This window comes from Triturus cristatus, chromosome 5_1 (genome assembly GCF_964204655.1).
Source record: "Triturus cristatus chromosome 5_1, aTriCri1.1, whole genome shotgun sequence".
NCBI classification, from domain to species: domain Eukaryota; kingdom Metazoa; phylum Chordata; class Amphibia; order Caudata; family Salamandridae; genus Triturus; species Triturus cristatus.
In genome coordinates this window covers 893813081-893832637 of record NC_140587.1, presented here as the reverse complement: position 1 = coordinate 893832637, position 19557 = coordinate 893813081, and the positions used below count along the sequence as shown (strand labels likewise).

Sequence of the window (19557 nt, the reverse complement as noted above, 5' to 3'; positions counted from 1 at the left end):
TACTGTTTTATGGGTCTACCCCATGCCATAGCTGGCACGCAATGCCGCGGTCAGCCAGAACTGTTTGGATTTGTTGTTCTCAGGGCCGTGATAGCCCTCGACGGAGATATCGACTTCAAGGAACTGCATTTTAAGTCTATTTTAGCTTATCGATGAACTGTATGGTGTTTTTTTTTTTTATTGTTTTTGGTCTTGTTTTGCACAGATAAAATATTGAATATTTTTCTAAAACTGGTATGTTGTCCCTTTGTAGTGCTTTCACTGCATTACTGTTCGTTATGTGCAAATGCTTCACATGCTGCCTCTGAGATATCCTGGCTGCTCATGCCAAACAATCAAGGGGGTGAGCAGGGGTTATTTTAGGAGTGTATGCCCCTTATCCTGACTATGAAGAAGGGTCCTGCCAACTACAGACCCCCATTTCTAACAGGGACAAATATCAGGAAGGGTGTCCAATGTGAATCTATGAAGATTGCAAGAGGCATCTGCTTTCTGAATGCTTGCACGAGCTTGAATATCCCGACCAGTAATACTGTTGAAACTGTAAATAAAAGTAGCCTAATTTACGTCATTATAAATAAATAATCATGGTGACTAGTGTTGGCCATGAAAGTGGAGAACAGGGTAGAGGGTGATTAAAAGTCTCTTGTAATTTATCTTGCCCTGCACAGATGTAAGGAATTGTGGATGATAATAAAGCCATTGGTACCTGCATCGGTTAGCTGTTTCATACAAACTGAGACAAATATAATGCAGATCAGAAACTATGCCACCATAGGTTCTGGTGTGAAGTGAATAGTAGAGCCAGAATTTAAAGTCGGAATGGTTCGGTGGACAAAAGAAAGCACTATTAAATAGAGCACTGACGTCCGTTTATTGCAGGCTTGATGAAGAGGAGGATCTGTGGTGGCAAAAGAAAGAATATAAACTTACAGGGATTAAGAAGAACCAGCTGGAGCAGACATCCTAGAAAAACATAGGGTACAGCAGTACATGAAAGAAATAGGAAAAGGATTGGGATAAATCTAGTATGGGGTTACACAATTAGAAAGCGATGGGGTTGTTATTGGAGCAAAGAATATTTTGGTTGGATATTCAGGAGCTTCTCTACCCAAGAATTATCTTAAAAGAAGGTGCAGCCCTCCAGTGTGCATCACTAAGGTGGAAAAAATGAAACTGGTAGCCACAAATCAAACAGCTCCTACCGATCTAGATCATGCATGTTAGAATGACTGCCTCAATACTTGCACTGGCGTTTAACTGCTATCATATCCAGTGGTCTTCCTCCAAACTCTTGGAAACCGGCTATAATTCTACCTTTACTCAAAAGAGGTCTTTGCTTGGACTCGTGGAATTACTGCCCAATAGCTTTGATCAACAGGGCAGGAAAAATACAAGGCAAACAGTCACCAAATTGCATAAGTGTTGGATGACAATAACATTTTAGTGTTATATGCAGGCTAGATTTAGGCGTGGCATCATAACTCTATATTTGACATTTATTGATGTGCAAACAGCCTTTGACTCCCTTTACCTTTAGTGGAAGAGGTGTGGCACCGCAGCCAGGGTGACTGGCTCCAGAATCTGGGGATCACGGTTCGATCCCCAGCACCGGCCGCACTTTAGCCCAGCACCATGTGACTCTGGGCAATAGCTTGCTTAATCTTCCCGACAGCCCACAGCTCCTAGAGACCCTTACGGGTGATTGTTTGCACTATACAAATGTGGATTATTATTATTATAATTATTATTATAACCATATTCTACTCTGGTTGGGGCTACATCATCCAAATATGCTCTTAACAACTCTGCAGTTGGAAGACCTGAGTATGCAGTTCCTTAGAGAAGATAGAAGCAGAAGCCTGGTCGGTATACCAACATATCCCAAGGTTGGAGACAGGGTGTCTCCCACTTTAGGATCTAGGGCCCTCACACACCCGGCTGGATATCATGCTTCATGATAGGGCATGCTCCTCGTCAGACCGGTGCTGCAATAACTGACGGCACCCTATGAGGGGCTCTTTTTTGGAGATCTTTTATTCCCAAAGCCGTAAGGTGTGGTGTGAGTATGGAGCCTCATGGTGTAGATGTGTGTAGAAGATGTGAGGGAGCTGCAAAAGGGATTCTAAAATGAGACACAGAGGTACTCAAAATTAATTTGATTCAAAGAGTCCACTGGTCCCAATTAAAATGTAGGGTGGCTCACCACTGAGCTGTATAGCGGTGGCTACAGTGTACAGGTCAACATGTTTCTTGCCTAGGATGTCAGAATGATAAAGTGGCAATTCTTCAAGACCAAACATTAAAAAAAGACTATCTACACAGCGGTTGGTTTCCTTATTAGTATTTAATGTAAACCAAACACACAAGCAACCTAACATTGAGGTACCTTGTGGTAGAACCACCCTAAAACTAAAATATGATGGTAGACATCATTAAAACAGCCTCTGGAGAGACAGCATGCAATAGAATTCTTAGTCAAGCTGTTAGTAAAAAAAAAAAGTGACAGGCGCAGTGTAAAAGAAGATATACGTGTCAGGCAAGTGTCACATCTAAGGACCAAAGCAGGCAGGCAGGGAGGCTCATCAACCATCATGATATGTATAGCAATTAAAACGTACCCATCTTAGGTAATTCACCAGCTACATCAAATCACTAGTGGAGGGTGCGTTAAGACTATTAACGTCATGGTTAGACACAAAGTGCAAACATATTTAGACCAACTAATCAGGGCGTCAGCACTGGAGCTGAAATACCATCAAAGTTAGGAGGGGTGGACACCAGGAGGCTTCCCTGTAATGATTACGATAGCGAGGTACTTACAAATGAGCAGCGGCTCAGTAGCCGGACAACCTACCCTCTCTCCACCAGCTCGGTAGAGTGGGGAGAGTCCTGGTCGGATGGGTTAAGTACTCAGAGCAGACGCATGTGTTAGGGTGACCAGACGTCCCGGTTTTCCCCGGACGGTCCCCGTTTTCTGTTAAATGTCCCCGTGTCCCGACACTTTACTCCAATGGAGTCAAATGTCCCCGTTTTAGAAAAGTGTCCGGGTTGAACAAAGAAATGTCCCGGTTTTTTACTGTCCCAGCTGCGCGCATGCTCTGTTTGCACAGCGCATGACGTCACTGAGGTGAGCGCTGTAGCAGGAAGGGAAATCCTTTGAAGAGAGACATTTTCTCTTGGGATTTCCCTTCTCTTTGTCTACACAGCGCCACCTACGTCATCATGCAGCTGGTTAGAACCACCTGTGACCGGCATGACCCTGATTTTACAGCCTGCAGCAAGATTCTACTGTGACCCTGCTCAGCCTTAAAGCGAGCGAGGGTCGGACAGTCTCAAACTACAGCAGAATCCAGCAGCAGCTTCGTGACGCCTCCCCAGCCCTACCAGCACCGTCGGGACCCTGCCTTGCATCAGAGCTGCATCATCCAGGAATCCTTGCCCTCCCAGCCTGCAACGTAAGTATTTTAACCCTGAGAGTTTTATATCTTATATGTTCTAAACTAATACTATGCTAATGTGTGTAAATGTTTCCACATAAACGTGAGCCCCATTGACAATATCGTTTTTAACGTTGCATTTCTGATTCGGATACACCGCATATATTTTTGTACACGATGTAAGTATAAACCCTCGAGCCAGAAGCAAAGCAAACAGCAAAAAATAACGGAAAATAAATTCTTTATATAGCGCTTTTGTGGTTTGTAGGCGTTGCAACAAATAGTTTTGGTACTTTGTAATGTTGCTCATTTTTTTTGGGTACCCATGACTATTGATATATGTGAGAAGAAAGGGTGTACTTGCTGAAATACAACTTTTAATATAAGGTATTTACAGAATAGAATTGCTTGCGTTATAGTGTTGCCAGTTCTTTCAACTCATGTTGACTATTTCTTTTTTCACATGGGTGTGTGGTTTGTTACTTTGGGTTATTATGATTTCTTCGTTCATCTCTCATTGTTTAATTGCAAAACTGTGGATTTAATTTTTTATTTTACGATCTTTGGATTTTCTGTGGAACTCTTAGCACTGGCTCTTCTGCCTAAACTACTTTTTCGTATATTTTTGTTGGGACTGACTCTTTTTGGCACTTTTGATTATTTGACGTGTATAACAACACTGCGGAATACTGTAATGCTGCTTGATTGTCAAATGTTATATTTAAACGTGTGCAGCCATCCATAAGTCTAAGTTAATATATTTGACACTTCTTGTGCCTTTCATGTTTTTATGCTTTTATTTGGAGCTTGTGTTTGACTCAATCTGAGCTTCAGTCCATTATCAGTATTATGTTTGTAGTAGTTGATATCTTTGTTTCTTGTTGGAGGTTTTGCCTATCTCTGATTGTTAGTATGGGTGTCTCTCAGGTATTTTGTTTGTGCCTGTGCTGTTCGCATTTGACCTTTGTTTGGCAGCAGACGTCAAGCACCCACCCTTTAGGAGACCCTATATATTTTACCGCATTTAAATAATGGTGGTAATACGGCCAAGGCATAAGGCACGCAATTACACCGCATCATAGAGCGCTGGTGATACCGCAGCTTATTCACATTTTCCCATTCCATTTTCTACCAACCGGAGATAATGCTCAGAGGTAACATAAATACCACCACAGATATTACCTCCAGATCTTGCTCTCAGGTCCAAATGAAGTGCATCTAACGTGTGGTGTCATTGTACAATTCTGTCACATAATTATACATTTGATGGGTAGTTTCTTGAAACCTCAAAGCTCTAAAATAAAACCCCCTAAGTCTGTAACCTATCCATATAATTGGTATGGTGGATTACTATTTTTTGGGTCTAGCATACAGCCAACTTTTAACTTTCTGCTGTTGAATTGTGTACTATACCAATACTTAGAGTGGGCTCGGCAGTTACAGGCTGCGCCTTTCTAAATGATGCTCATTTGTGCGCTTTTTTAAAGCTTTTAATTTTACCGCTTCAAGATAAGCGTCTGCCATCTCGGAACGGTACGTTAAAAAGAACAAGCATTGGCATAGCCAATAGGTCTCTCCTTTGGGACCATATATGTGTTTAGCCAGAGCTATTGGCTTTGCCAATGTCTACAAGCTATGTTGTGGAGCATTTTGGCTGCTGTGAAGCATGTTGAAAAGATATAATAAAAAGGTGCTATAAGCATTTTTGTTACCTTCTATATAACCAAGAAGACATTATGTAAAACTGAACAACCATAATAAAAAAAGAATTAATAATATAGTGTTGTTTGTCGAGGGGAAAAATTGACAATTGTCTAGTCAAACCTGTTAATACACTGCTCAGCCATTGTCCATTTATCTTTTTGAAGTAGGATGGCAAATGACAACCATAGAACTGGAAGTAAAGTCTACATCAGGCCTTCAAATAAAATCTTAAGGGACTGGCAATAAATGTCAAAACCAATCTTTCTCCAGACCTCATTCGCATATTCTCTCATGGACAGCTTCCTTTTTGTGTATGAGTTTAGAACAGTTGGTCACTGAAGAGAAATCCAACCGCTGATAACGTGATTTTGCAAGCTGTAAAGAAGGTCGGCCATTTGCCTCCCCCTTCATCTTTAATTCGCTGGACTCCCAGCATGTGAGTTTGATGCATTTGTATTCTTCTAACCTCACTAAGCCTGTCACTCCTCCCGTCACAGGCTCTGTGAGGAGGACAACTTATTATACATAAGGCCTGGTAATGACCGTGGTTAACTCCTGTATAAATTTGAAGTTTTTTTAATGGGTTCTTTATAATAATGGGGAATTATTTAAGGGTTTAAATTTCTATAGCCAGTTTCCCACACAGAATGTAAAAACAATGTAGCTAGAAAAATCAGTGTTCCTATTTTGGTCACTCTCTGAGGCAGACTGAATTTAGTGAGAATGATTTCTTGCGTAACCATAACTAGAATATTGATGTTTCTGAAATACAAATTTGTCTGAAAGAAACAGATTTTACGGTCATATTGCTGTGTATCTTGAGTCAAGTTGTATTATTATTTTGCCTAACAAAAAAATGAATGTGTCCTCATGTAATGCAACTGCTCATTGGTAATGCTGTTCTGCACCTCTTTCGTGTGAGTGCTGTGCTTGGAGTGGTGCATTGGCAGGAGAGGCAGACTGGCACACAGGCAAATAGAGTGGTTTGGGAGGTCTGTGCCTGTACGGTGGTCACATCAATCACTGTCAGGGTCTTTCTTGGCACAACTTGGTGCATTCTGGGTGTTGTAATCTTGGTTTGCTTCCATTGAACTCCTCAGATGAGCAAACCGGATAGCAATGAATTATCTGAAAAGTCCAGGACTGCGTCAATGTGTTCTCTGTGTGGCATGTCTGGTTACATGTCCCTGTGCCATCTTATGGACTTTGGAGCTCTGGGCAAGACATATTTGGGGCCTCCTGTTCAGGAAATCCTTCCACCCAACTTCAGCTATTTCAAGTCTTCATGATGCCAAACAATATTGAATCACGTTAAGCTTTTTCAAAATTCGGTTACTCAAAACACCCAAAAGCTCAAGCTGCATGGCGTTCCTCAGCCTAAAAGAAAGCTTCAACATGCCCTTTCCTTTTGTACTTGGATCTTCAATATTTTTCTCCTGTAACACCAGTATATAAGGTGGAAATCAATTGTCTGATTTGACTGCTTCTCCTTAAACCGTCAAATTAATCACTGATACCTGAACTAATTAACAAATTGAACGATAGTAACATCCCAAAATGCTTTTTCCAATCATAAATTGCGCTTCTAAGTTGGCAACACTTTACTGCACTGTGGTATTTGATACCAGAATCTCCAATTGGCAAGGATGATCACACAACTGGCAAAATGGTAAAAATGACTTCTTAGACATTTTTCATCTGATTTTTCATCTGATTTTTATCTTCAGCGTTCAAGACATTGCTGCAAGTATTTTTCAACAATGCTGATGAATGCTCCCTTCTGAAATGTTTTTAACTCATGGGCACTATTTTGTCCTTGGAGCTTCATTATTGATATTTTGAAAAGAAGAATGTGTTTTCTATGTGCTTAAACGTAACTTTTTTTTATATGAAACTTGGTTACAGTTTTTTGTCAGTAGGCGTCATAGTTACATGACTTTTTTTTCTTCTCCAAATTAAAACACAGAAAGGATAGCTAGCTACCTACCTACCGGAGAGATGCCTAAGCGACAGTGTTCCGTCAGCGAGGAGATGCAAAGATCTTTCCCCTTTCTGAGCAAGGTCGGGAACAGTAATGCCACCGTGCTCTGCAAGATCTGCAAATCTACATTCTCCATTGGCCATGGTGGAAAGGCTAATATAAAGAAGCACATACAGACAAAAAAACACAATTCTGGGCCGAATCTTCAAGCAGCACCAGCAACATTACCACTTTTTTGGGTAAGGCAACCCCTGGACACGCTGAACTCAGTACGGCTGCTGCTGAAGGTACATTAGCATATCATCTTGCTAAACATAACCACAGTTTTCGGTCAATGGACTGTACATCAGCATTGATTCGGAAACTGTATGATGAAAAGTTTTGCTGTGCTCGCACCAAGACTGAAGCCTTGATTACAAAAGTACTGGCTCCTCTCGCAATGATGGACCTCAATTCTGACTTGAGTAGCATTGCTTGTATATCTGTGTCTATTGATGCTTCCAATAGGAAATAAGTTAAATTGATACCAATTGTGATTAGGTATTTCAAGTATTTTGAGGGTGTTAAGGTGAAAATTTTAGAGTTTACCTCCGTTCCTGGTGAAACATCTGCAATACTCCTTGAACAACTGTACCATGCCCTTCAAAAGTGTAGTTTGTTTGAAAAAGTAGTTGGGTTTTGTGCAGATAATACTAATACAAACTTTGGGGGAAAGGTTAGAGCCGGAAAGAACAATGTTTTCTGTAAGCTTAAGGAAGCTATTCCTCATACTAAAGTACTTGGGATAGGTTGTGCGGCACACATTGTCGATAATGCAGTGCAAACCGCTGCTGATGGGCTGCCAATGGACATCGAATCTTTTGTCTTAAAATTGTACAAATATTTCCACATTTACACTGTCCGAACTGAACAACTGAAAGAATTTTGTGAGTTTGTTGATATAGATTATCAACGACTCCTAAGTACAAGCAACACTCGCTGGCTTTCCCTACTGCCTGCAGTTGACAGGGTGCTAAAACTGTTCCCAGCCCTACGTTCGTATTTTTTGTCCCAAGCAAATCCCCCAACAGCCATTGTCAAGTTTTTTGAAAACCCTCTTGCTGAAATCTGGCTCTGGTTTTTGCGCAACCAACTGGCTCTTTTTAGTGACACAATAAAGGAGATGGAGAAGCAGCATGCAAATGCCATAGATGTTGCAAGACAAATAACACAATTAATAGAGAAATTGAAGGAAAGGAGAGAGGCCTGCTTCATGGGCCTTAGGGTGAAGGAGCTTATTAAATCCCTCAAAGAACAAGGACTCTCACCAGAAACAAAAATATGTCACTCTGTATGTGCTTTCTACAATTGCAGTATTGATTACTTGTAAGAGTGGGGGGCATTTTTTTCTGACTTGAACTCTTTTTCCTGGATCCTTCTTGATGCTGTTCCTGTCTGGGATAATGTTGAAATGTCTCTGTTATTTGTACAATCTGTATTAAGCACACTTGAGATAGATGAAATGGAGCTTTTTGATGAAGTCACCTGTGTACGAAAATACACAGCAGATAGACTTGCCGCATGGAATGACCAGAAGAAGACTGCAGAGGATCGGTGGGTGGAAATATTCACCCATTTCCAAACTCTTAATATGACATTTAAGAACATTGGCCTGATGGTCCAGTTTGCATTATGTCTGCCAGGAACTAATGCTCCAGTGGAAAGAATTTTTTCCATTATGAATAACACGTGGACTGATGAAAGAAACCGAATGGAACTGGAGACTCTAAAAGCCTTGTTGATCACAAGGGTCAACTTTGAACAAAGCTGCAGTGAGTTCCATAATCGGTTAATGCAAGACAATATGGTGCTGCAGCAAATCCATTCTTCAGATAAGTACTGTGCAATGCAACAATAGGCCTTGTACATCAAACAGCATTTTTAGCTGTCTTTCAGTTTGGTCCTACTTTATGGATTTTTACCCTGTGTATATAATTCTTCAATCAAGAATGTCTTTAAATGTGAAAGCTTTTTTTTTTTTAAATAAAGCAAACATTATTTATAATTCAGTCAACTGCGCTGAACGTAGGGGGAGTGCTTTATGGGAAGGAGTATTCTACAAACAGCAGTATCTGATTCTGACGATGACAATGTGTGTGTGTATATATATATATATATATATTCACTGAAAAAACCATAGGTTTCACACACGTTATAGTTAGGAATTAGCATTTAAAAAACCTTGCAAATTCACTTAAAAAACCATAGGTTTCACACATGTTATAGTTAGCTGGGCATTTCCTTCGAAAAAAAACAATGAAATTCCCCCGTTATAGTTAGTGCAGGCAACTATAACTCACGCGACCGCAATCCGCGGCTGATGACGTCAGATATTACATCACTGTATTTAGACACTTATTTACCCATGTCTTCTTCCATTCATTTTTAGCTATACATATGTTACAATTTTTTTTTTTTCAGAAAGACACATATGTCATCAGTGATGTAATATCTGACGTCATCAGCAGCGGATTGCGGTACTGATGTCATCAGTGATGTCATCAGTGATGTCATTTGAGATGTCATCAGTGATGTCATGAGTGATGTCACTGACCATGTCATGAGTGATGTAATATGTGACGTCATCAGCAGTGCATTGCGGGTGCGCGAGTTATAGTTAGCTGAACTAACTATAACGGGGGAATTTCAATGGTTTTGTACAAGTGAAAAGTCCAGCTAACTATAACACGCCTGAAACCTATGGTTTTTTCAGTGAATTTCTGAGGTTTTTTAAATGCTAATTCCTAACTATAACGTGCCTGAAACCTATGGTTTTTTCTGTGAATTTTGAAAGGTTTTAAATGCTAATTTCTAACTATGCCTACAGAGATAGGACATGTGAAGAAAGAAGAAAAAATGCACAGAAAGAAAAAAAAGAAGTGCAGAAAGAAGCAACAGAAGTCCTCAAAGACGAAGAAAAGTGCAGGAAGAAGGAAAACGTGCAGAAAGAACAAAAAGAAGAGCAGAAAGAAGCCTTGTTGCAAAATCATCCTGTACCCTCAACTTTTTCAGACGGATACTGGTGGTAACTGAGTCTGACTAACCAGTCCTAGAGCCAGTGCTATGTTAAAAGACACTTAGAATACAGTGAAAACACCTACATACACTAGGGAACATTATGCGTTGGGGTCCCCCTGTGATTAGCATGACCTCCTCTGTAAGCCCCTAGTATATAATAGGGCAGGGGGATTAAAACTACCTCTTAAAACAGGCCACAGGGCGTTTTTGCACACGTTAACTCAGGCCCCGTCCCCTCCCTTCACCACTGTGTAAACACGCCCTGTGTCCGTTTTTAGTTGGGAGATTAAGTTCATTTGAATCCTGAGGGTCCCTAGGGTCCAACTAGCCCACTAGGTACCTCCAGTAAGTGCCACAGAGCTGCGTTGCAGAGAGGTGTAAAAAGTGGCACGGCCTGGACCACCTCTCTGCAATGCAGCTCAGTGGCGCTTACTGGAAGCACTTGGTGGGCTAGTTAGCCCCCAGGGGCCCTCAGTATTGAAGGGAAATTATATCCCCAATTTAAAACGTGCCATAGTGCGTGTTTGCACACGTCACCTCAGGCCCCGTCCCCTCCCTTCACCACTGTGTAAACGCGCCCTGTGGCTGTTCTAAGTTGAGAGATTAAGTCCCCTTGAATCCTAAGGGTCCCTAGGGTCAAACTAGACCACTAGGTACCTCCAGTAAGCGCCACAGAGCTGCGTTGCAGAGAGGTGTAAAAAGGGGCTTGGCCTCAGAACACCTGTCTGCAGCGCAGCTCCCTGGCGCATACTGGAGATGCCTGTTGGGCTAGTTGGCCCTCAGGGACCCTCAGTATTGAAGAGGAATTAATTCCCCAACTTACAACTCGCCAGGGGGCGCGTTTGCAGAGTGCTGCAAGGAGGGGGCGTGGCCTAAGGCACGATGCCAGTCTTTTATTTATTTTAATTTTTTAAGAAGGGGGGCTGTGTGGTTCCCCTTCTTATTCTAATTTATTGGCCCTGATGACCCCATCCCCCAGGGCCTGTCTCCTAATTATATTTTTTTGACCCCAATCCTCATGGCCGGACACTGTTTTTTACTATTTTAAAAAAAATATATATTTATAGACACACCTAGGACATGCTGGACAAACGGTACGTACCTATCACCATGACGATTTGCGTGATATTCATACAATGAATCCACGTGGAATGTATTTACACCACTAGTGAAGCTCTGACATGTCTGATGCCCTACCGTGCCTAATCCCGGTAGACACCCTTGTCGTTTATTTATACAAACATGGGTAGCTATTGACAGGCACATTTAATACACATGCACACCAAGCCATTCAAAGGGGATTCGACAAAAATTCGACCAAAACTATGCAAGAAACCCCCCTCACGTTAATAAAACACACATCCACTGCCGGATGTGTAATACTTTTTATTTTACTCTCTGGAAAGGGGACGAACATCACTTGAGAGTCACAGCGCGCTCCTGGCAGAGCCCAATGCTGTGTTACACCCACCATTGCCTGCTGAGTGCCACACACCTCTGTGTTGTATTCCACTATCTAGTGCATATGCTATGACACTCTCTAGCCCATGTGCACTGTAACACCACCCCGTGAATATGTCATGCCACACTTGTCTTCGCACGGGTTATATTGCCCCATCTAACGTGCCTTCCTCGATGCCCATGTTATAACGCACAGTGCTATGCCATACATATTACAATCTGGGATCCATATCTTTGTCACAGTGCATATGCAACGTTACACTCCCCAGCACATATTTTATATTACAACTTTAGAGACTAGTTAGGTTACACAACAATGCCCTGTGCATATTACACTCCAAGGCGCATATCGCATAGCACGCGCTAGTGCCTGTGCCATCTTGCGCTTTCCAATGAATCTGTCATTGCGCACAATGTATTGCATATTATATTTCACGCCCGGTTCATCTTATATCACACTTTTTGGTGCATAGTTTATACCATACACTATATCTAGTTTTCATTTTCAATCGTGCTCTCAGGACTATGTTCTATATAACACTGTGTTCACCTACCCTTTTCACGGGCATTACATTTTGCAATAGGGGGTGGAGGGTCAGGGGGTGTTTCTGCCAAGTGAGCCCGGAGTCACAGTCACAAACGTCCTCTTCTTCCTGAATAAAAGTGAGATTATGCTGCATACTTGTTCATATTTTAAGTAGTTCGCACAGACACACGTTTTAAAAACAATAAAGTTCCTAATACCCGCCTTCTCTGAACAGTTAGCTTGCTGCCCCATCCCCCTCCTCCCTATCCTCTGTTGTGTGAATCCATGGACTAGCCTCCTCCCTCCTGCCATGCATGGTCTGATGTGCTGCCACTGCCCTCAATTTAGTATGATGTACCAGTCCACTCCTCCTGCCCTCCATTGCCCAATTCTATGCCCCATCATTGACCTCCTGCTTAAACTCTGTGCTTAGCTTGCTGCCCCTATTCTCCTTCCCCCTGCCCTCCGATGTCTTTGTGCATGCCCCTGCTCCATCCTTTTTGCCCACCATGTTCCATGGACCTGCCGCTCCTATTTACTCTGAGTGTTCTGTTGAGCTGCCACTCCCCTCCCACCTGCCTAGCATTGTCAGATGACTGTAACCTGTCCCTGCCACCTCCACCCTGCCTGTCCACATGCCATGCCCCTATCCTCTTCCTCCTGTCCTACATGGTCCATTGTACTGCCACACCCTTCTGCCCTCCCTGGTCTGTTGTGCTGCAACTGCTCCTCCTGCCCAGTGTGGTCTGTTGTGAGGCCCCTTCCCCTGATCTTTCTTGTCTGTGCACAGGTCCTGACCCTCCCTTCTATCCTCCATCGTCCTTTGTGCATGCCCCTGCACCCTCCTTCTTGCCCATCATAGCCATTGTGCTGCCACTAACCCTCCCACTTGCCATGCATTGTCTTCTGTGCTGCCATGGCCCCTCCCACCTTCCCTGTGTGGTCAGTTAGCTGCCCCTGACCCCCTCCCACCTTCCCTCCATGGTCTGTGCGTATGCCATCACAGTCTCACTGTTGCTCTTCATGGTGTGTCTTGCTTCTAGTGCCCATCCTGCCTGACCTCCATAGCTATCTTGCTGCTACTGCCCTGCCCCCTTGCCCCCAGCCCTCTGTTTACACGTGCAGACCCCTACTCCCTCCCTCCTGGCTTGTCTGTTCCATTGTAATGCCCCTGATCCGTCCCTCCTGCCCTTTATGGTCTGTTATGCTGCAGATTTCTCTCCTGTCTGTCCATTATGGTCAGCTAGCTACCATTACCTCTTGCCCCTCTGTTCTCTGTTGTCCATGTGCATGGTCCTGTCCCCTCCCTCTTGCTTTCTATGGATTGTTGTGCTGCACTCCCGTCCCGCATGCCCTGTGTGGTGTATTGTGCTGCTGCAAACCCTGATGCCTGCCCTGCAGGGTCAGTTTGGTGCACCTCTCCATGTCCCTCCTGCCCTCTGTTATCCAAGTCCATGTCCCTACCCCATTTCCTTCCATGATCCAATGTACCATACTTGCGAACATTTTGAACTTGGTAAGAGGGAGATTTTGAAAAAAAACTGGGGTATTGATTTTCCCCTTTGAGTTACATTGAAAAAGAGGAGATTGTAGATAGGAGACAGATCAAATAAAGCCCATTTGAGCTTAAAAACATTGGATGTTTCCTGGCTGAATCGGGTCTGTTGGTATGTATGGTTGTACTACCATTGCCTCTTCCTTCTGCCCACAATGGTCTATTACATTGCCACAGCCTCTCTTGCAAGTCCTGTATTGTTAGTTTGTTGCCCCTGCCCCCCTTTCCACTGCCCTCCATAGTCTGTTGTGCTGCCACGGCCCTTCCTGCCTGCTCAGTGTGGTTAAATTGTTGCCTTTGCACCCTCCTACCTGCCTTAAATTTTCAGAGTCCGTGCCCCTGGCCTCTGCCTCTCAACAGTATCCTAATGAACAACTAGATTGCTAACATTCTATATTTATTACAAACGTGTAGAACGCCTGACGTCATCTTGATGTAATCAAAACTGTAATACCTAGAGCATTTCCTTTAGAAATTACATATATGAGAGGGTCTTATTGGCATCAAAATTATGGTTAGTGCTCTAAAAGACTAAAATAAGGACATACTTTCTGAGTTTTCAAATAGCGACAAAGCACTTTTAAATTATTTGTTATCTTTATGTTTTTTTATCCAGTTGACCACTTGATTAAATGTTGCACTTAGGGGAGAGGATGTGGTGTTACTTCCAGAACTGCAGACTTTGCAACTGGGGAACCAGGTTGGAGTTTCTGCTTCAGCTCGACATTCTGTGATTCTGGTCAAATCACTTAGTCTCCCCATGTCTACAACCAAAATGAATTTGTTCTTGTGTGATGTAACCAATGCTCATGTAAAGCACTCCAATACCTGACAAGTCTGCACTATATAACACTGCAAAAACACAAAATAATAAGTGTTTTGCACACTTCTGTCATTGGGCTATATTTGGGCTACATCTGGGTGATTTTGGGCTACATTTGGGCTCTTTTGTCTCCGGTGGCCATCTTGGGAGATTTATTTGTTATGAAGTTTCCTAATTTCCTCATGTACTGCAGTCTCCTCAGTAGGAAATACTTTCAGTTTTTTACTTTGATTCCATCAAGAAGGCATTCAGATGTGTCACACATTTGCCATACATTCAGAATGTTAGCACTCTTTTTGCTCATTAGATCACTGTAGTAAAGCTACTGCTCACCAGGGAAAACTGCTGCTGGTATTGAAAGTGCATGTTTCATTCTGCATGTCAGAATTTTTTAATGAAATAGAAGAGGATTTGAGAAGTCACTCAAAATGTGCCCTAATTTTTCTTTCTGCAGCACTAATCATACTTTTTATGGAAAAATGAACCCCCTCATTTTGTTCCTTTTTAAATTAAATGTTTTAAGAGTTACCACTTTAATCCAAGCAAGATGGCTTCAGGTGTGCCATACGTTTATCATAAGTAGGACTGTTAGCGCTCTAGTTGTTCTTTGGAACACTCTGGGAAGCTGCAGTAGAACACAAAGGAATCAACTGACAGTCTCTGCCCTTGTTGGATGTACATGTTTTACTGAGAATGTCAGACTTCATTCTCACATGACTGAGAAAGATAATATGAATTTACAGAAAATAAGCTCTCAGTTTAGCTTATAGATCACCTTCCAAACCTCTGTGGGAAAAGCATGAGAAAATATTTTTCTCTCAATCATGATATCCCAGCAGAAGGCTTTTTCACATGGTGAAATCACCTTAGAACATACCACAATTCCTAAAATGAGTATGGTACCATCAACAAATGATTTATAATGTAACTAAAGTCTTAAAACCTTCTATTAACTGCAATGCTTTTTAATGAGGTGCTATCATGTATATTGGTCCCAAGATGGCTGCCAACACTTCTTGGATGAAGTGCTGACAGCCAATCAGATCTCAGGATGAGATGTGTGGTTAGGCTCCGCCCACATATATCTATGATTTTACTTTTGATTTTCTCAGGAACTACTGAACAGATTGACACCAGACCTGCAAAAGGCACATCCCTGAGCTGAGGACTACCTCTCTGCCAAATTTCAAGTAATTCTGTTCAGCCGTTCGGGCTGTACCTTCGACTAAAGGTCCCTATGGAAAATTGCATGGGGAAAACGTGTTTTGGGACCCCCCTTTTTTCTCAGCCCCCGCTTGATGAATCACCCCGAGACTTTCAGGGTAGGAGCGGAGTGGAGCGCCCCACCTATTTTGAAAATTTTGCGAGGATTCGTCTACCGGAGCCAAAGTTATTCCAAATAGAATGTTGCGGATTTCCTATGGAAACACGGTCCTAACTATAACTATCTACTGGCGACCGCCAGTAGATAATATATATATAGCAAACTCGCTAGCGATGCACTCATTCACTTCCTCGTGGGAAAAACAAGAGCACAAACTCCTCTTCGATTGTGCAATTTTCTTTATTGTTCAGTTAAAAATCACAATATATATACTTATCTAATAAGAAAACAAACTTGGAATTTGGTCTCCAACTAAAGCAAATGTTGAGGCAAAGTCTGTTTAAATGGAATTAATGGTTACTGCTGATAAAACACCTCTGATTTGTCATCTGTAATGTTTCATCTCGGTCTTGGAGGGAGCTGTCGTAGTCCCTTTTCTATGTTTATCACAGCTGTCAAATAGTCCTACTTTTATGTCGATGGTTACTGCAAACCTTAGTCCTACTTCTATGTCTATGACCTGTCTCCGTTTTTGTTTTGAGAAACTGGTCACCCTAGCATGTGTGGAAAATGCCAGTCGCACGGGAGGGGCGTGGCCAGCAAACTCATTCAGGCGCGTCGGAGTGACACGGGCTGGGTTTCGACTTGGATATCTCAATATGGGTGCCATGTTAGAACGATTCAGTGTACGACCCAGGGGGGTTGTTTAGTGAAAACACAAGTGCAGCTGGCACCCGTTAGGGAGAATACATTTGTTGTTACTCATATAAAGAGAAGTGCGGGGTTACTGCATGTATAGGGAGCTATATGGCCAGAAAACCTATGTGGGCGCAATGGATATAACCTAAACACAGGCGCCATGTTGGAATAGTGAGGTGTGCGCCCCAAGGGGGGATGAAAGCATGAGTGCGACTGACACCTGGTTAGACGGATAGAATTGTCGTCACATTAATAAGCAGGTTACCGGGATGGCGTGGTAGATGTGTCCTATTCCCAGTAACACTGTAAACATGTACAAAAAAAACTCAAAGGAACTGTCAATGCCACAAACGAGGAGGTATGTTACTGGATGTGGTGGCAATATCACACGTAAATTACCCCAGCAAAACTCCAAGTTGGTTTGGCAATTGAATAAAAATAACTAGCCACAGTGGCTCATATGTGGCACATATTTGAAACACAGTAACCCCAGTAAAAGAGTCGCTGTCAGGGAAGGAACAGAGTGACAATATGTTGTATGGTGTAACGATGCACTCTGGTGAACAAGGTGGCAGAGATGTTAGTGCATGAATGTCGGGGTACAAGTGTACAGATAAGGCAATCTCATTATAGTTGTCGTCCCAAGGAGACATGACACGTAGTATCATAGGAAAAGATCACCTGGTATGCTGAAGTGAATCTTTCTCATGAAATCTAAACAACTAGCCATTGGTAGATATTCTGGTTAGAATGTACTGATTATGTCAATCCTCAAGGGAGCATGCTATCTACTCAGATCGCTCCAGGGGATATCCTCATTAAGACCCTGTGTGTAGGAGACTAGGATCTGCACTTAAGTTGCCCCCACTTTTTTTCTGATGTATACACTGGTTTCTGGCTATAGTCTGGCTGGGTCCATGCTAATCAGGGCCCCAGTCTCTCTGTTCTCTCTAGACGACTTGGTGTGCATATTAGATGCACTAGTGATTGGATACTGTGGTACCTTATGAGCCCCTAGTATATGGTACCTTAGGCACCTAGGGCATAGGCACTTCACAGGCCTACCAGGGGCTGCAGCATGTATTATGCCACCCCTGGGAAGCCGACTCAATCTGACACCACAGGCCTGCTACTGCAGCCTGGGCGAGGTAGTGTTAGCACTCCTCACTGAGGTATAGGTTTCTATATCTCACCATACACACACATTTAAACCTATAAGCCACCCCTATGGCAGGCCCTATCAATCCTGAGGGCAGGGTGCTTGGTTTACAATGTGAGGGGATGCCTCTGCATGAGCAGGGCCCCTCTGCAGCTGGCAGAGTCTATTCTCTGTGGCTGTTTGTGGATGCGGTTAAACCATATACTCTTAAGTGCATTAGAATGCTAACTTTGGAATGACTGCATCAAAACATGTCGTGTTTGGTGTCAAACAACTTGGAATCATACCCCCACATCAGTCCATGATGTGGGAGCATGATCCCACCCTTCTAGAGGGGACGACATGTGCCTACTGTGGTAACACAGTAGAAATCTGAAAGAGCCCTGGCATCACAAAATGGATGCCACCAGCACAGACACTGGGCTGCCCTCCTGCTGCTGACTGAAACTCGCAGTGGAAGAGGCCCAACAATAGGCATCCTGTCACAGGGAGGTGTCACCACCTTCCAGACAGGATTTAGTGTATTGGAGCTGGGTGGGTGCACTCTTAGAGTGCTTTGAAGTCCTGCACTGGGGGAGCAGTAGGCTCCTCTGTGCATAGGCCAGCTCAAACCGGTTCAGGGGCTACCTGTCCCTGCTCTGGCGCGAAACTGGACAAAAGGAAGTGGGTGTAACCACCCCCTACCCTGACCCTCCCAGAGGAGTGGTCAAAGAGCTAGTCCCTCCCCTTTCTTCAGTATAAGATAGCAAACTTTGCCATTGCAAAACAGATAACCCTGGACGACGCTCTACAAAGAAGAATCCTGGCCCTTCGACGTTCCACTAACTTTGGAAGACAGAAGAATCTCCCTTGGAGTCAAGGAGTGACTCCCCTGCTTGGCAGGCACCAGAAACTCTAATCAACGGTCGCAAACTTTCCCACTCCCGCCGGAGTCCGAAGTCCCTGCAGCCCCGGAAGTGGATTTCCTGACTTCTCGACAGCCATTGTGAGTCCCCAGCAGAGCTGAGGCGAGTGGACCTCACGAGTGACGAGGAACAGCAATACCCGGGTACCGTGCACTATTGTCGAGTGCAACCCCTTCACGACGTTCTACGAACTTGTGCTTTGGACCATTTGTGGCCCAAGCCTCCATCAGGTTGTGCAGCGAAAATCAGAGGCCTACCCCGTCCTGAGTGACCGTGGGCTCCTGTGAAGCATTTCCTCAAGAGGCGTCTTTGCGATCACTTGCCCGTTGGCTTGTGGGTCCCCCAAAGACTTTATCGACTCAAAGGGCTCCCCTGGTTGCTCCAGGCCTGCCCTCACTCACCCTCGCTGGGTGAGTCCCTCAGACCTTGCTGGTCTGCACCATCGACTTTCTTCACTCTACACGAGACTTGCTGTTACCAAGGCTTGTCGGCTCCAATCTGGTTGCCGACCCCGCAGTCAGCTGCAGACGTCATGGGACACTCCAAATCCAGCTGCTGGTCATCGTCGATCCTTCCTGGACCTCGTGAGCGAAGAGTCAAAACACCCTTGATCACCTGAAATCACCCGACTTCCGTGGGCAACCAGCTTCCTGGCCCCCGGTCACTGGCAAGTGACTGTGAACACTGTCCCTTCAATTTTCAGGTCATCTGCATCTCGAATCCACCCTTGGATTCCACCGGACCCTTCTTCAGTCGACGCAAGCAGCAAGTCTTCTTTGGTCTCCATAGAAAACAGCGGCGTGACCCGACACCAAAAGACGCCTATGCACCCGGCTTCCCTGGGTGAGGTAACTCGTGCCCGCCAGTGCCCTAGTGTGTGTTGGCCCTCGAATTACTTACCTTGTAATTAGCTTGCTTGTAGA

General features: G+C 43.7%; 1 protein-coding gene across 4 annotated transcripts in view; it reads left to right on the top strand.

Annotated features, from left to right (window-relative positions):
* The first annotated feature begins 3234 nt into the window (after positions 1-3234).
* Positions 3235-19557, top strand: part of FBXO15 (F-box protein 15) — a 397776-nt gene continuing 381453 nt past the window's right edge. For 2 of the 4 annotated variants that reach the window (XM_085605916.1, XM_085605915.1), the window contains exon 1: positions 3238-3458. The gene's annotated coding sequence lies outside the window, so the exon portion shown is untranslated. Of the gene's footprint in view, positions 3459-19557 lie in introns of all 4 variants that reach the window. The other 2 variants (XM_085605920.1, XM_085605917.1) reach the window with 2 other exon arrangements.